Source organism: Bos indicus, chromosome 8, assembly GCF_029378745.1.
Source record: "Bos indicus isolate NIAB-ARS_2022 breed Sahiwal x Tharparkar chromosome 8, NIAB-ARS_B.indTharparkar_mat_pri_1.0, whole genome shotgun sequence".
NCBI classification, from domain to species: Eukaryota; Metazoa; Chordata; class Mammalia; order Artiodactyla; family Bovidae; genus Bos; species Bos indicus.
This window is the reverse complement of record NC_091767.1, coordinates 27734828-27749402: the sequence shown is the minus strand read 5'-3', so window position 1 is coordinate 27749402 and position 14575 is coordinate 27734828. Positions and strand designations below refer to the sequence as shown.

General features: G+C 39.5%; 1 protein-coding gene across 10 annotated transcripts in view; it reads right to left on the bottom strand.

The window, feature by feature from the left end:
• BNC2 (basonuclin zinc finger protein 2) overlaps nt 1–14575 on the bottom strand; it is a 478719-nt gene that overhangs the window by 140457 nt on the left and 323687 nt on the right. The window lies entirely within an intron of this gene.

The following is a 14575-nucleotide window of genomic DNA, read 5'->3' as shown; positions in this document are numbered from 1 at the left end:
TTAGGCCTTTTTCTCCTCAAATTTGAGAAATCACATTTCTGCCCTAGCTCTGAAAGCCAGATAAGGCTATTCATTCTCATCCCCATCCTTACCTGAGTTACTGAGAACCCTACTGCAGATAAACATTTTTACTCAGTTTCTCTAGAGTGACCCATTAAGATACAGCATTGTCCCATCCACAGGGCTCAAAGAGATGCTGCAAAGATGACTGCGATAATGAATGAGAGGTCCTGTGAACCGAAGAGAAGGCAAAAGCACCGGATTAGCTACCAGAGTTATACAGGTATGACCTTCTAGAGATTTAAGGAGAGAAACACGCGAGCCTGAAAGATGCTCACCTAAGTGGGCGTCAGACAACCACCGGGCTCAAATCTACCTAATTCTACCAGCAAGCACCCAAGGTTTCTGCAAGTTCTAACCGCTGTCTGGTCGAATGCCTCAATCCCCTCAATTCCCAATAACCTTCTCCCTGAGCAATGCAGGCTACCATAGGTGCACACACTGAGCAGCTCCTCTTTTAATACACCAGTATTTCTGCATATTAATACAAGTATTTAAAAGTGCACGCACACACACACAATTTTTCGTGTTTCAAATGTACTTTTTCAGGGCTCCTCCTCCACTCTCGTTTCCTCCTGACTTGTGGTCACTGGAGAGTTCATGTACTCTTGATAAATTGCCTTCTTACATCCACAGTGTAAAGGCCCTTATCATTTACCCGCTGGCTTCATTCAACACATTTACTCCCAGGAATACTTTGTCAAAGAGTTCGGGTTTCCTCATACTTCATTTCTTGCAGCTGATTTGTCTGATCTTTCCTATTCTAGTGGTTAAGTCAACTTTGAATAAATAGCTTTAAAAATTAATTTAACGTTTTAGAAAGATAAGGGATTCACAAGCCTAGGGACTGAAGTCTTCTCTCACTCCACAGGGCATTTAGACGGCAGGAAAGAGGCATTATCATCCCTGTTCTTCTTCAAGTACAGCTTAACTACTCATCTTCTGAGCAGTGGCTGCTCTGCTTACAGAATCCAGCATCCAGCTTGGGTGGAATCTGTTCCTCCTCCCTTTCCCTTTATCAAACTCCTCGTATCAGACTCCTTCACAAAATACACTGCTGTGACCACAACAAATATGAAATTGGGAGAGTGGAGTAGAGGGGGCATAAAGTGCAACCAAACCTGATTTCTGTCCATGTGACTGGCACTTTGTTGTCTACACATTGAGTATATATATGTAGGGGTGTGTGTGTTCTAGGGCCAAGTGTAAAGTCTCACCCCTCTCTCTTCCCACTCTTTAAAAAGGGCTGGCAGTTTTAGAGGATGAAGAGAACTAAACGTTGAGGGTACAAAGAGAGGCTGTTCAAAGAATTGAAAAAACACAGGTAGAACAGATAAGGCAGAAGTATATCCCTAGATACGCTTATGAGACCATCAGAGAGTAAGAGTATTCAAAGGACATGACTGGGGACTTCCCTGGTGGTTCAGTGGTTAAGTATCTGTCTTCCAACAAGGGGGTGTGGATTCCATCCGTGGTCTTAGGAAACTAAGATCCCACATGCCGTGGGGCAATCAAACCCATGCGCTGCAACTAAGACCACGCAGTCATAAATAACTGAACAAACATTTTTTAAGAAAATAAAAGGACGTTACTGATTGTTTAGCATGCCACATGTCCAGAAGTAAGAATTCTGTTGTAAGCCACGTAAAGAGACAGTCGAGGTCAACAAGTTTTTGTGTAAAGGGCTAGACTGTAAATATTTTAGGTTTATGGGCCTTGCCTCCAGTTTCACAACTACTCAACTCTGCTATTATAGAGAGAAAAGCAAACTTAAACGAATGGGCATGCCTGTGTTCCAATATAATTTTATTTACACAAATAAGTGCCTGGCTTACATTTTGGGTTCTGATATGAAAAATAAAAGGGTCGGCCAAACAGTTTGAAAAGTCAATATTTGATAAGGAAAAAGCTCCTAGTGTGTGATTTAAGCAGCAGTTATCAAGGAGATGAGCCATAGAGGAAGGTTGGAAAAATTAAACTGCCCAGCCTGCTGATGTCAACTGCAAATTTCAGCATAAACACATCATCAAAGATTATGCTCAAATGTCTTAAATGAAATCAAAACTTTCTGCTTTATAACTGCTGGATGGTACTGAGTCACCAAGTTGTCAACAGCTTTAGGGGGATGTCTCCTTGGTCAGCAAAGGGTTCAGTAATGATTTTTAAAATTGTCATAGTAACAGTAAACTGAGAACTGGACTCTGCCTAAGGTTATGCTCTTCCTATGTCTGATTGTGGGGGAATCAAGACTGGAACTCAGGCAGCTTAGAAATTTGAGCCAATAGGAATGAAGGAAAAGCAGGGCAAGAACTTGTTCAGCAGGATGGAGTGGGAAAAGACGGTCCCCTACCTTTATGAGCTATGGGCCAACCCTCTGTTAAGATTGTCCTATACCAACTGTTTTGCCAAAATTCCTTTTCCAAGTGAAATCTTTACCAGAAATAGGACATAAAAATATATGAAGGTGAAGCTACTCTTGGTAAAGCTTGAATGGACATGAATTTGACAACTTCCCATTATGAGTTACTATCTCTTCCCTTCCTGTCTAAGCATCTCAGTGGGACCCCTAGAGTTCTCAGAAGCACAGTTTGAAAGCGCTTTTCTATACAATGAGATGATATCAATTGTTCCTCCGGCTGTGCTTCCCCTTCATTCTGGGTACAGAAACCACATTTCCCTTCAGGGAGCCCCTCTTCTTGTACACTCAGTACCATTTATTTCGTAGAATATTCCTGAAGCCAGGCCTGGAAAACCAGCACCTCCTAGTTCCTTGGCCACAAAAACCAGTTTAAGAAAGGGCAAGTGACCTAAGTCTAAAGAGCAATATTGAATCCAGGGTTTCAGTTAGAACTGTGGGGAGTTTTCCCTCCTTGAAATCGGTAGTTGTCAAATATGCTTGGGAATGAGAGTCACGTGGAGGACAAGTGGGCTGCAGAATGGCTGGAGAAAAGACTAAGGACTGACAATGCTGTTTGAGCCAGAAGATACAGTTGCAGAAGACAGTTATTTTTCAGTTACCCGAGCCAACAAAATCTCTCTCCCTTTCTCTCTTCCTATGTCTGCTGGAAGTAGGATTCTGTAATTTGTATCTAAGAGCCTTAACTAAGACAACTACCTTTTGGGGGTATTCTTTCAGCTAGATAACATGTATTTCAAAGAAGCTGTCAGCAGTTCAACTAAAGGTATGTTAGTTCCAGGCCAAATGCAATTCACAATATCTCCAGTGACTGGAATGAGGGTATCCCTAACAATTTTATATCTCACACAAATTTGCCAAGGGTGATGAACATCATCAGCAACATTAACAAATAAAAATAATTGTTGTATGGGGGGGGAATAAGGAAATGATCATTTAAGTACTAACTAAATGTCAGGCAGGCATCATTCTAAGGTTATAATGATCTTGTTTAATCCTTTAAAAAGATTAAGAACACAAGACATTACTATTACTGCCTACAAGTTCTATGAGGGTCAGTAACTGGCCTAAGGTCACTTAGTTATTTCTCCCAAGAAATTCTGTTGCTACTGCATGTTCAGATAAACAGTCAATAAACAACTCTAGTAACATGCAAGTCTTCATCATGCTGGAAGTCCCTAACTGCCAGCAGTCTGGGCTTCCTGCCCATCACTCTGCTGAAGCAAGCATTTCAAAGGTCACCAACACCTGCCTTCCTACAAAATCCGATCGCTTTTCCCTTCATTATTCTCCATGATCTCGCCATAGCAGCTGACCTTATTGATCACCACTCCTCCTAACGCGCTCTTCTCCTTCATTCATGCATACATGCATTTACTCACTGGCACTTAACAACTCATCCCCAAGGCAGGTGCTGCATGCAGATGCTCTCGTCGTCTATGCTATAAAAGAGATGTGATGAAGTACTGATGGACACAGAAGAAAGAGCGACTCTGCAGGCGAGGGAAAGTCTTACAAGATACTGGCAAGCAAGAAAGGAAGGTGGCAGTCCAGGTAGATGGAACTAAGGTAGGGATTCTCAAACAATGTGTGTCCAGAATCAGCAGAAAGGGCTTGTTAAAACATAGATCAGATCACTGGGCCACCCTCCCCTGGAGTTTCTGATTCACTGGGTCAAGGGTGGGGGCTAAGAAACAGGATTTCTAATAAACCTCCACAAGACACTGATCCTGCTGGCCAGGGACCATACTTTGAGAACCACAGCACTAATGTGATGTGTGTAAGAGAACCGAATATCCAACGGATGTGACAAACCTGCGGCCAACAGGTGGAAGATGGATACAGAAAAGTCAGACAAGCAGTCTGAAAGAAACCTTAACTCTGCAAGCCAAAACCTCTGGAAAGGTTATAATTTTATTTCTGGCTAATAGGATATAGAAAATACTAAGTATTTCATAAGATTAAAATGACATAATTTTAGATGTAAAACTCTGATGAGTCCAGAGGTTTATCTAAAGGACCAGTTGTCAGCTGGGGCAACTTGGCTCACAGCCACAACCCCTAAAGAAGAGGGTTGAAAGGGAGATGGTCAAGATTCATTTGAAAAACTACTGGGACTTCCCTGGTGGCTCAGGAGTTGAGAATTGGCCATGTAATGCAGGGGATGTGAGGTCCATCCCTAGTGGGGGAATTAAGATCCCACAGGCCATGGGGCAACTAAGCCGGGCGCTGTTTAACTCCTGAGCCCAAGTGCTCTGGATCCCACATGCCACAGCTAGAGAGAGGCCTGCGACTGCAACTACAGCTCCTGCACGCCGCAATGAAGATCCTGTGTGTCACAACTACAACTGGATACAGTCAAATAAATAAATGATATTTTTTTAAAAGGAAAAATTACCACAGGTGATGCTGACATACACCCCTAATACAGACACATCACTGAAAACCACAGAGATCAGTCAAAGGGCAAGACGACTGAGAGCTAAGTGAACAGGGTAGGAAATGTTTGCAGTGCTCTACTGTGAGATGTCTTGTGTCTGTTTGTGTGTGTGTGTTAGTCACTGAATTGTGTCTGACTCTGCGATCTCATGGACTGTAGCCTGCTAAGCTCTTCTATCCATGGAATTCTCCAGGATCTCCATTCCTTCTTTCTCCAGGATCTTCCCAAACCAGGGATCAAACTCGGATCTCTCCTGCACTGCAGGCAGATTCTTTACCATCTGAGCCACCAGGGAAGCCCTTGGACTTCAAATGATGATCTGCATAAACCTGGGGTATGCATGGGCCTTTCAGAGATATGCAGACACATGGACTCAGCTTCTAGATCCTGAAATCCCGTATCTATTCTTTCCCAAAGTGAATTCCCCTGAGAACAGACCTGCCTGTCCATGCAGACTATCGTATAGTCACTCAGTCATGTCTGACGCATTGCAATGCCATGGACTGTAGCCTACCAGGCTCCTCAGTCCATGAGATTTCCCAGACAAGACTACTGGAGTGGGTTGCCATGTCCTTCTCCAGGGGATCTTCCCAACCCAGGGAACAAACCCACGTCACCTGTATTGGCAGGTGGATTCTTTACTATTGAACCACCAGGGAAGCCCATCCATGCAGATTACCCACCCCCAATCCTCCTTTGAAAACTATACCCTTCCTTCTTGACCAAATAAAAGGCACACTCTGCCTTGACTTAGTGCACTGGCCTAGGGTGTAAAGCTCTCCTGGGTGCCAAAATAATGGCCAATTTGAACTGCTTTGTGAAGCCTTATTTAATGGTTAATAAAAGCACTAAGAACCTAGGCAAGGGCCCTCTTTCCCTGATTATGCAAGTAAAGGGTAACTAGAACCTGGTATTTGGGTCTATGCTGAAATATTCAGAATTCAGACATTATGTAAAATGGGGCAACAGTCAAGTCACCTCTTGAATTCTTATATATGATAATGTATCACTTTTTAGAAAGTATCCTATGAGAGCAAAGCAGAAATGTCCAATGCTGAAAATGGCTTTTCCCTCCATTCTTTTCAATTATTCCTGATAAGTAAAGCCCCCAAGCACATGTGATGCCCACTCTTTTAAATTCAGTTTGAATATTTTCTCAGACCTGTGAAATTTGTTAGATACACTGAATAAAACCTGTGGATATGAATTTTACATGATGTCTTTCAGAAACAATGTTTATTATTTAATAAGGTAATTACTACCCATTTAATCAAGTACTGTCAAAATATTTATTTGGTTATGATTAAGCATCATTTGCATCTTATAAAGTTTTGAATATCTACATCCTCTTAATAGAGATAAAATTACAATAAACTATGATCTAAATGCCAAAGCACTTCATTTTTAGCAATATATAACTCCTTTCATTAAATATGTTATAAATTTGACCGTGTTTTTATAAAATATGAGTCTTATCTATCTTGTTCCTAAAGTCCAACACCAGACAGTGATACATAGATGAAACCAACTGCATTATCAAAGTAATATTTTTAATTTTAATATATTCCTCACTTCATAAAAAAACGTTATACTTTATAGCACATCATTAGTAATTAAGTAATGAGAAATAGCATTTCTATTGTATACTTAGTAAGTTAACTTCATTGGCTCTACATTTTATTCTGGACTGTTTCAGCAAACTATCCTATGACATGCAGCCCATAATTTATTGATTCTTATTAATATTTCTCAAAATGTATATTAATACATTCATTTGAATTGAAATGTGAGTTCATTTTTTCAATGATAATTAAGTCTGATTTGGCAGCCTGATTTGACCATGAGCACTGGTGGAAATTTTCATCAATTATGATAGCTAAATCAGCAGTAATAAAAGTATCTCCTTTAAAAAAATATATATTGCAGAAGTCATTTGAATAACATAGTATTTTTATTTTCTCAATCTTTTTGGTGTATACAATAATAAATGATATGCCTCTAAATGAAACATTCATGGCTAAATTTATAAACAGGCATTCATCATGTCTTGTTAGTGCAGAAATTGAGAAAGTAAATGACTAACAACATCTGAGTAATAAGGTGGATGACTTGCATTTCTTCCCTCTTAACAAAACGAACTGATCACTCTGTAATTGTTGGCACATTACCTAAAATGATTCCTAACAACTGAATGCTGATGTTATAGTTTCCAGCCGCACCTATTCCTGTGAACAGGTGGCCAAGCACTTAGATCTGCAAAAATGGGGAAGGAAACGAGAGTGTACATTTTCTCTTTCTTCCAATAAGATCCATTCATTTACTGACACATGAACTAATCGGGGAAGAAAACAATTCATTGCCCTATCCATTTTACTGACAGATGCATTTCTGACAAAAATTCACTTCACATTTAATAAGTTAGGAAAATCTGTAACATTTATATTACTTTGATCATATTCTTCTTCATGATCAAAAGTAAACAATAAAATTTCCACTTATAGATATATTATCTTATTTTCTTAATTTTTCCTCCAGGCATGAATGATAAAAGACTTTCCAATGAACATATGATTTCATTTTTGGTAATGTTATTTGGAGACGGTGAACTGGAAACAAGAGTTAAGGAGAAAAAATAATGACTTAGAGCAATGACTTAAAGTTCCCGATATTTAAAGAGTGCTCATTGTCCTCCAGACTGAGAACAGAGTTTCTAAAGCCAGACACCAAGGGTTCAAATGTTAGCTGTGCCACCAACTTGCTTATGACCTTGGCAAGTTACTTAATGTACGAAAATATTAGGATGGCTTTTTCTTTTCAAAATTCTTTTGGGGGCAAGCAAGCCAACAGCATGGAGACCGCTACCACAGTACAAGGGGAAAGAAAAGGAGAACAAAGAATCGAGACCAAGCTAACAAGTATGGGGAAGAAGATAGATGCTTGAAGTGAAGATGAGTCAGAGTTCCAGGATGACTGAGATTTTTGAATCTGGAGGATCTGGACGGGAAATCAACTAAGATGCCTGGGACCTGTCAGGATTCCAGAGGCACCACCTCTCCAGCTGTCCACCTGTGATCATCTGCCTTTGGCAACCCAACTACTCCTGCACTACACAGGCCATCCCCAACCTGTAAGTTGAGTTCACCCAAGCTCTGTGCCCTAAACTCCAAACATGTCCTTGACCCCTTTACTGTGAAAAGGAAGCCTAAGAAACTCTGCCAAAATGCTTTAAAAAAATCAAACCTTTCCTGTTGCATTTTTTTTAATGAAGATATCACAGATGCTCAATGAAAAAATATCAATTCAAGAAAAACAAGCAGAAGACAACACACATAATCCCACCACCAAAGGCACTATTTACCTACACATTGATATGGCTGCATCTATTTTCTTCAATCCATAATTCTATATTGTTGTTGTTGTTCAGTCTTTCAGTTGTGTCTGACTCTTTGCGACCCCATGGACTGCAGCACACCAGGCTTCCCTGTCCATCACCATCTCCTAGAGTTTGCTCCAACTCATGTCTGTCTACTAGGTGATGCCATCCAACCATCTCCTCCCACCTTCAATCTTTCCCAGCATCAGGGTCTTTTCCAATGAGTCAGTTATTTGCATCAGGTGGCCAAAGTATTGGAGTTTCAACTTCAGCATCACTCCTTCCAATGAATGTTCAGGACTGATTTCTTTAGGATTGGCTGGTTTGATCTCCTTGCAGTCCAAGGGACTCTCAAGAGCCTTCTCTAACACCACAGTTCAAAATCCTTTGGCACTCAGCCTTCTTTATGGTCCAACCATGTAATTCTATACAGTTGAGGTTATGCTAGAGTTAAAAATTTCTATTTTGCTGTTGCTTTTCCATTGACCTTTACATATCATGAACATTCAAAATGAGTGACTGTGAATGTTTCCACTGCAGCTCTCCTGGATCTATTCCGCCTCTCTGGACTAACCTCTACCACTGTAGTACAGACTTTTAGACTCTCCTAAGTCCACTAGTGAAAGTGACTCCTGGCTGGTCTGGTGTGGTGTGGCCTGCCTCTGTTCTCTCTGGCCTAACACAGAAAGAACAGTCAGTTTTCAAGTCAGTCTTCTCAAAAGAGATGTTTTACTCTTTATACTTCTCTGAAAACAGTGCTGCTGCTGCTACTAAGTCGCTTCAGTCGTGTCCGACTCTGTGCGACCCCACAGACGGCAGCCCATCAGGCTCCCCCGTCCCTGGGATTCTCCAGGCAAGAACACTGGAGTGGGTTGCCATTTCCTTCTCCAATGCATGAAAGTGAAAAGTGAAAGTGAAGTCGCTCAGTCGTGTCCCATGTCCAACTCTTCGTGACCCCATGGACTGCAGCCTACCAGGCTCCTCTGTCCATGGGAGTTTCCAGGCAAGAGTACTGGAGTGGGGTGCCATTAAAAGGTAATTATGGCAGTTTAAGAAGTGAGGTGGGGCTGCTAGCTGATCAGGCACTGACTGAAGTTGCATAATTTATTCTCTTTCCTACAACTTGAAGTATTATTTGGGGGCATCCAATGGATTTCTAGGTAAAATCAGTATGAAATCTAGTGATATTAAAGAAAACAAGCTTAATATCAAGGTGCAGAGACTGGATCGTAATGAACAGACATTATGAGAATCATAGTACAGATCACTAAGTTTGTGATCCACGTGCTAGATTTAGGGTCTCCTAGCTATAAGAAAAGATACGGTAGAGCCAGTCCTCCTCCATATCGATGGGTACTGATCCATGGACTCAATCAACCATGGATGGAAAATATCCACATACAAAATATTCCATAAATTTCCAAAAAGCAAAACCTGAATTTTCCATACTCTAAGACTACTTACACAGCATTTACATTACACTTAAAATGATTTACATAGCATTTACATTGCATTAGGTATTACAAGATGATGAAAATATATGGCAGATTTGGGAGGACGTGCATAGGTTATATGAGTGACTTCACTTTCACCGACTGAGCGACTTCACTTTCACTTTTCACTTTCATGCATTGGAGAAGGAAATGGCAACCCACTCCAATGTTCTTGCCTGGAGAATCCCAGGGACGGGGGAGCCTGGTGGGCTGCCGTCTGTGGGGTCGCACAGAGTCGGACACGACTGAAGTGATTTAGCAGCAGCAGCAGCAGCAGCATAGGTTATATACAAATACTACAGCATTTTATATAAGGGACTTGAGTATCTATGGATTTTGGTATCTGTACAGGTCCTGGAACCAAATCCCTTTGGATACCAAGGACAAGTGTACAGACTTTGAAAGGGTGTCAAAGAACAGCCAACACAATAATATTATAAGAGCATCTACAAAGAAAGACTATTTTTCTTTTGTAAAAGGTCTGGAGGAAAAGAGAAAAAGCAAACAGGTAAATTAACCTCTTTTTAGTATACAGAATTTTTTTGGGAAAAAGAATAGAGTTTAACCACACAGTATGGATGTGTGTGTGTGCTAAGTTGCTTCAGTTGCGTCCGACTCCTTGTGACCCTAAGGACCATAGCCTGCCAGGCTCCTCTGTCCATGGGGTTCAATAGGCATTCTAGTTAAAAAGAAGGGGAAATTCATACTATAAGAGCTTCTTAAACTGTGAATTAGATTACTGAGGAAACATAATTTACCTGGATTTCTTTAAAATGCCCGAAACAGAAGCTTAAACTGGTAATTTTCTAGTTTAAAACAAAGGAAAAATTAAAGCCTGGATATAATTTCAATAAATACTTTGATAGAATCCACAGCTTTTCAAAGGAAAGTGGTGGCTAAGCCACAAGACACATAAGTCATTGTGAAGAAAACTCATTTCTGACAAGAACAGAATCACCATAAGGACAACAGCCAGCATATTTGTGGTTCATTAATGGAAGTATGTAATTTAAATGTAAAATAAATGTAAAATGTAATGCAAAATATGTAATAAATGTGAAGCAATATATACTTTTAACTACACTGCTAACTTAAAGAACAAAGAAATGCCCTTTATAAAATTCAGTTTTCAAATGTATAAAATACTACTGGTAGTGTGTGAGGGGTGGTTATAAAAGAACTTGCATCTATCAAATGAAATGTGAATAACTATTTTTTTATTTCAATTTTTAATAACAGGAATTACTCCCCAAACCTTCAAATAAATTAAAATAAATGTAAACCTGTAATTCTACAGACTTCACTTCCAATATTTTCTGTGAAGGTCATAGAAATAAGAACATATTCAGATACTTTTTTTTCCTTAATGTTGGAGTATAAAAGTGCTTTTCACTGATCCTAGAAAATTGGCTCTCAGTGATAGTTTATAGTTCTTAGTTTTCCACAACTTTTTTTAAACATAACTTTCTTTAAAAGCCAAATTCAAGTGACTTAGGTGGTTTCCACAGGAATATGCTCTAACACTCCAGGCCCTGATGTCCAGTAGACTTCACCAAATAGCTGCTCGGGCACGGTGGTGTGAAGCTCATAGCCATTCAATACAATGAAAACCGAGCCAAATGGAATGGTTTTTCAAAGCCACCTACTTCGCAGAGTAAGACAATTAAAAATTTGTATGAAAACAGTCTAAAAGAAAGCCTTCTATTTTACTAATTTCCAGTCCTGTCCTGGATATTTTTAAAATTTCAAATACTAATTTGAAGCAATTTTACAAGTGGAAAAAAGTTAAAGAAGCCTTATTCTTTGATTTTGGGAGAAAGCCAACTGAGCCCTAAATTGCAAAGCTAATTGTTTTGAGAACTCCAGTCTCTTGCCCCAACTCCCCTTAGGATCCAAATTATAATAGCATCAAGTGGTCAGCTTTTAGGAGCTCTGGGTCCTAGAATACTATTTTAATCTCTAAGAGGTTAACATTTCAATGTGTCTTTAAAGGGCTGTTTTATGGAATTCTTTCCACAATTACTTTAAGAGTCAAATAAAAACAGCTGTTCGCAACAGAATTTTATTAGGGCAATTTCTGGGGTCAGATTTTTTAAGTTTTGATTACTTATAATCAGAATATTGTTCCCTTTCCTACTTTAAGTACCCAGACCATAACCTCTGAATTTATGAGGGTGGGTGGCTCTTCATTGTTGCTAATATGACCAATAATTTCCAATTATACCACACTTTATAATATGCACACTATACCCAATATAATGATATGTCATTTCAATGTAGCTAGCCCATGAACTTCTACAGGTTTAATGGGATTTTGCGTATTTAGAATTTCATCATAAAGGGGCCCTTTGGAATCATTAGAACATCAATCCTTTCCCATTATAAGACTCAGCTTTCTTACTAGGCAAGAGCATCAGAGTGCGAGGCAAAGGCTTAATCTACCATAGGTTGAGCCAGTTCCTAGTAATAGCTGTCACACTGGAGGAGAACAGTAACAAATGGCAATGATGACGGATTAAAAACTTTTCAGTGAGTCAGGTGATCAATAAGGAAGGTGGACCATGACCGTTACTAAGAGAAAAGCTCGTTATGACTTCAAGTAATATTTAGATCTGCACATTTTACCCACTACTTTGGGGGGACAGAAGTGTGCCACCTGAGAGCAAATTAAGTACAAAATAACTCATGTTCCCTTTAAGTCACAACTTTCTAACTGTAACTGTCAAAGTTGAATTAATTAGGATATTTAATATCAAAGAGAGAGAAGTCTTGCTTTTAGAATTTTTTTTTAAGGAAAGAAGAAAAAGAATGATATGGAGCTGAAAGAGTTGATCCCCAAGCCTGGTGATAAAAACTGTCAGTCCTTATATGTGAAAGGCTTATTTTTTTTACTTGAACAAATAGTGTGTCAGTGTTTTTAAGTCAAAAAAAAAAAAAAAAGACACCTCTACTGAGCCACCATAAACCCTGATTACATTACTATATTCTGTATGCCTTAGGTGAAGAGTCCTTGATCTTTTTTTTTTTTTCTCTTAATAACATGAGGGATAAGTAGATGAATACTCTTATGGTCCATTAGGAAAGTGAACCTACCCTGTAGGGAGGAAAGGGGGACAGAAGGAGTTCCAATGAGCCCCAACTGTCCTACAGATTTTAATTGCTCCCTATTTGACATGCAGCTTTGGGTGTATATGGATATGCACACACACACACACACACACACACACACACACTCACAATTAGTCCAGGGTAGAATTTGAGCTCCACTTGAGACTATATAGGTAATATTTCAAACTGATTGGCATTTCCCCCCCTGTGGCCTTATGAATAATACAGTCCTCACAACAGACTTTGGAAATCATTAAAGTCTGACTGAGGCACACGCAGAAGTAGACTGTCAACGCGCGCTCTCTCGGTTAGGAGACTAAACAGATCCTCGGTTGTACTTCTCTTCCTTCTTCCTTTTCCTTTCAAGGCCCACTTTTGGGGGTATGTCTCTCCTCATCTGCATCTCCATGAGTAGGTGGTTAAGCGGAAAGAGGAAATGCAATCTGCAAGCTTGACAGTAAGTCTAGGAAGACATCAAATAACTGAATCTACCTGCTGCGATCAGGTTTGGGGATTATTACTATTATTATTCCTTCTGTTGTGCTATCCAGTCTCTAGTTACCAAGGAGAGCTGAGAGCTGACTACACAAAACCCTGCTTTATGTAATTCACAGATCAATGAATTAAATGCACACTGACTACAAAACATATCCCCTTTAAAACTAATACCTTGTTTGCTGAATATCCTTCTATTCAACAAACAAAAAAATGAATCCTGTAAGAGAATAATCACCCTACTCCCAATTTATTAACTTTAAAGACTTAATTTTCCTGAAGTAGCATAGATCTGTATCAGAAACTTCATTATGGAAATATTGCAAAAGCAAGTCATATTTATTTTCGATAGAATATGGGCTTTAAACTCTACCACAGCAGTGAAGAAGTATTTCAAAACCTAGAGAGAACAGTAATACAAAAGCCAGCACTTGGTAGAAAACACCTAAAAGAAAGAAATGATTATATTCAGTCTTTTCTTTTTAATGAACGTCACCTTTGTGTCACAAGTATTTTTCCTTCCCTCTCCCAGTAAGTCAGTCTGAAATCTCACTCTAAATCTATAATCAATCTCTCTTTCCCCCACTGTAATCCCTTGAAACTCTGGGCTATCACACACACTTTTGACACTGACGTGTGTTTTCTTCTGGATTGCTGGATTTGCTTAATGCATATATCAAGTATCAAACTGCTTTGCATCAGTGACTGGCGGGATAAAAGACCTCTCTATAAAGATTTGCTCATAAAAAAGGGCTAAGAAGGCTGTCTTAGGAAAAGGCTAAACTAACCAATTTTTAAATGCATGAGCAGAAAATGTTAAGGACTAAAGCAACGCTTGCTGATTTTTTCACTAATATCATCGATGTACGACTGAGCAGAGAGGAAGGCCTTAAACTTCCCATCCCATTTGCTATCAGTTGGCTCTTTGACACCTGAGTTATCAACAAGGCAAAAGAGCATTCAGAGTTTAAGCCACTTGCAAAGTGAAACTATTTTCTACCATCACAAATACTTCATGGAGACCAACTTTTGAGAAAAAGAAGTCTCCTGAAATGACATGAACAAAGAAACGGAGGAGATATTGGTTAGCCCAGTGAATCCTGGTTACCAATTTCATAATAATGACTCTAATGTCCAATTAGAAGACAAGGTCTATTCATCAGGATCAACAGGTACATTGTTTTTGAAGA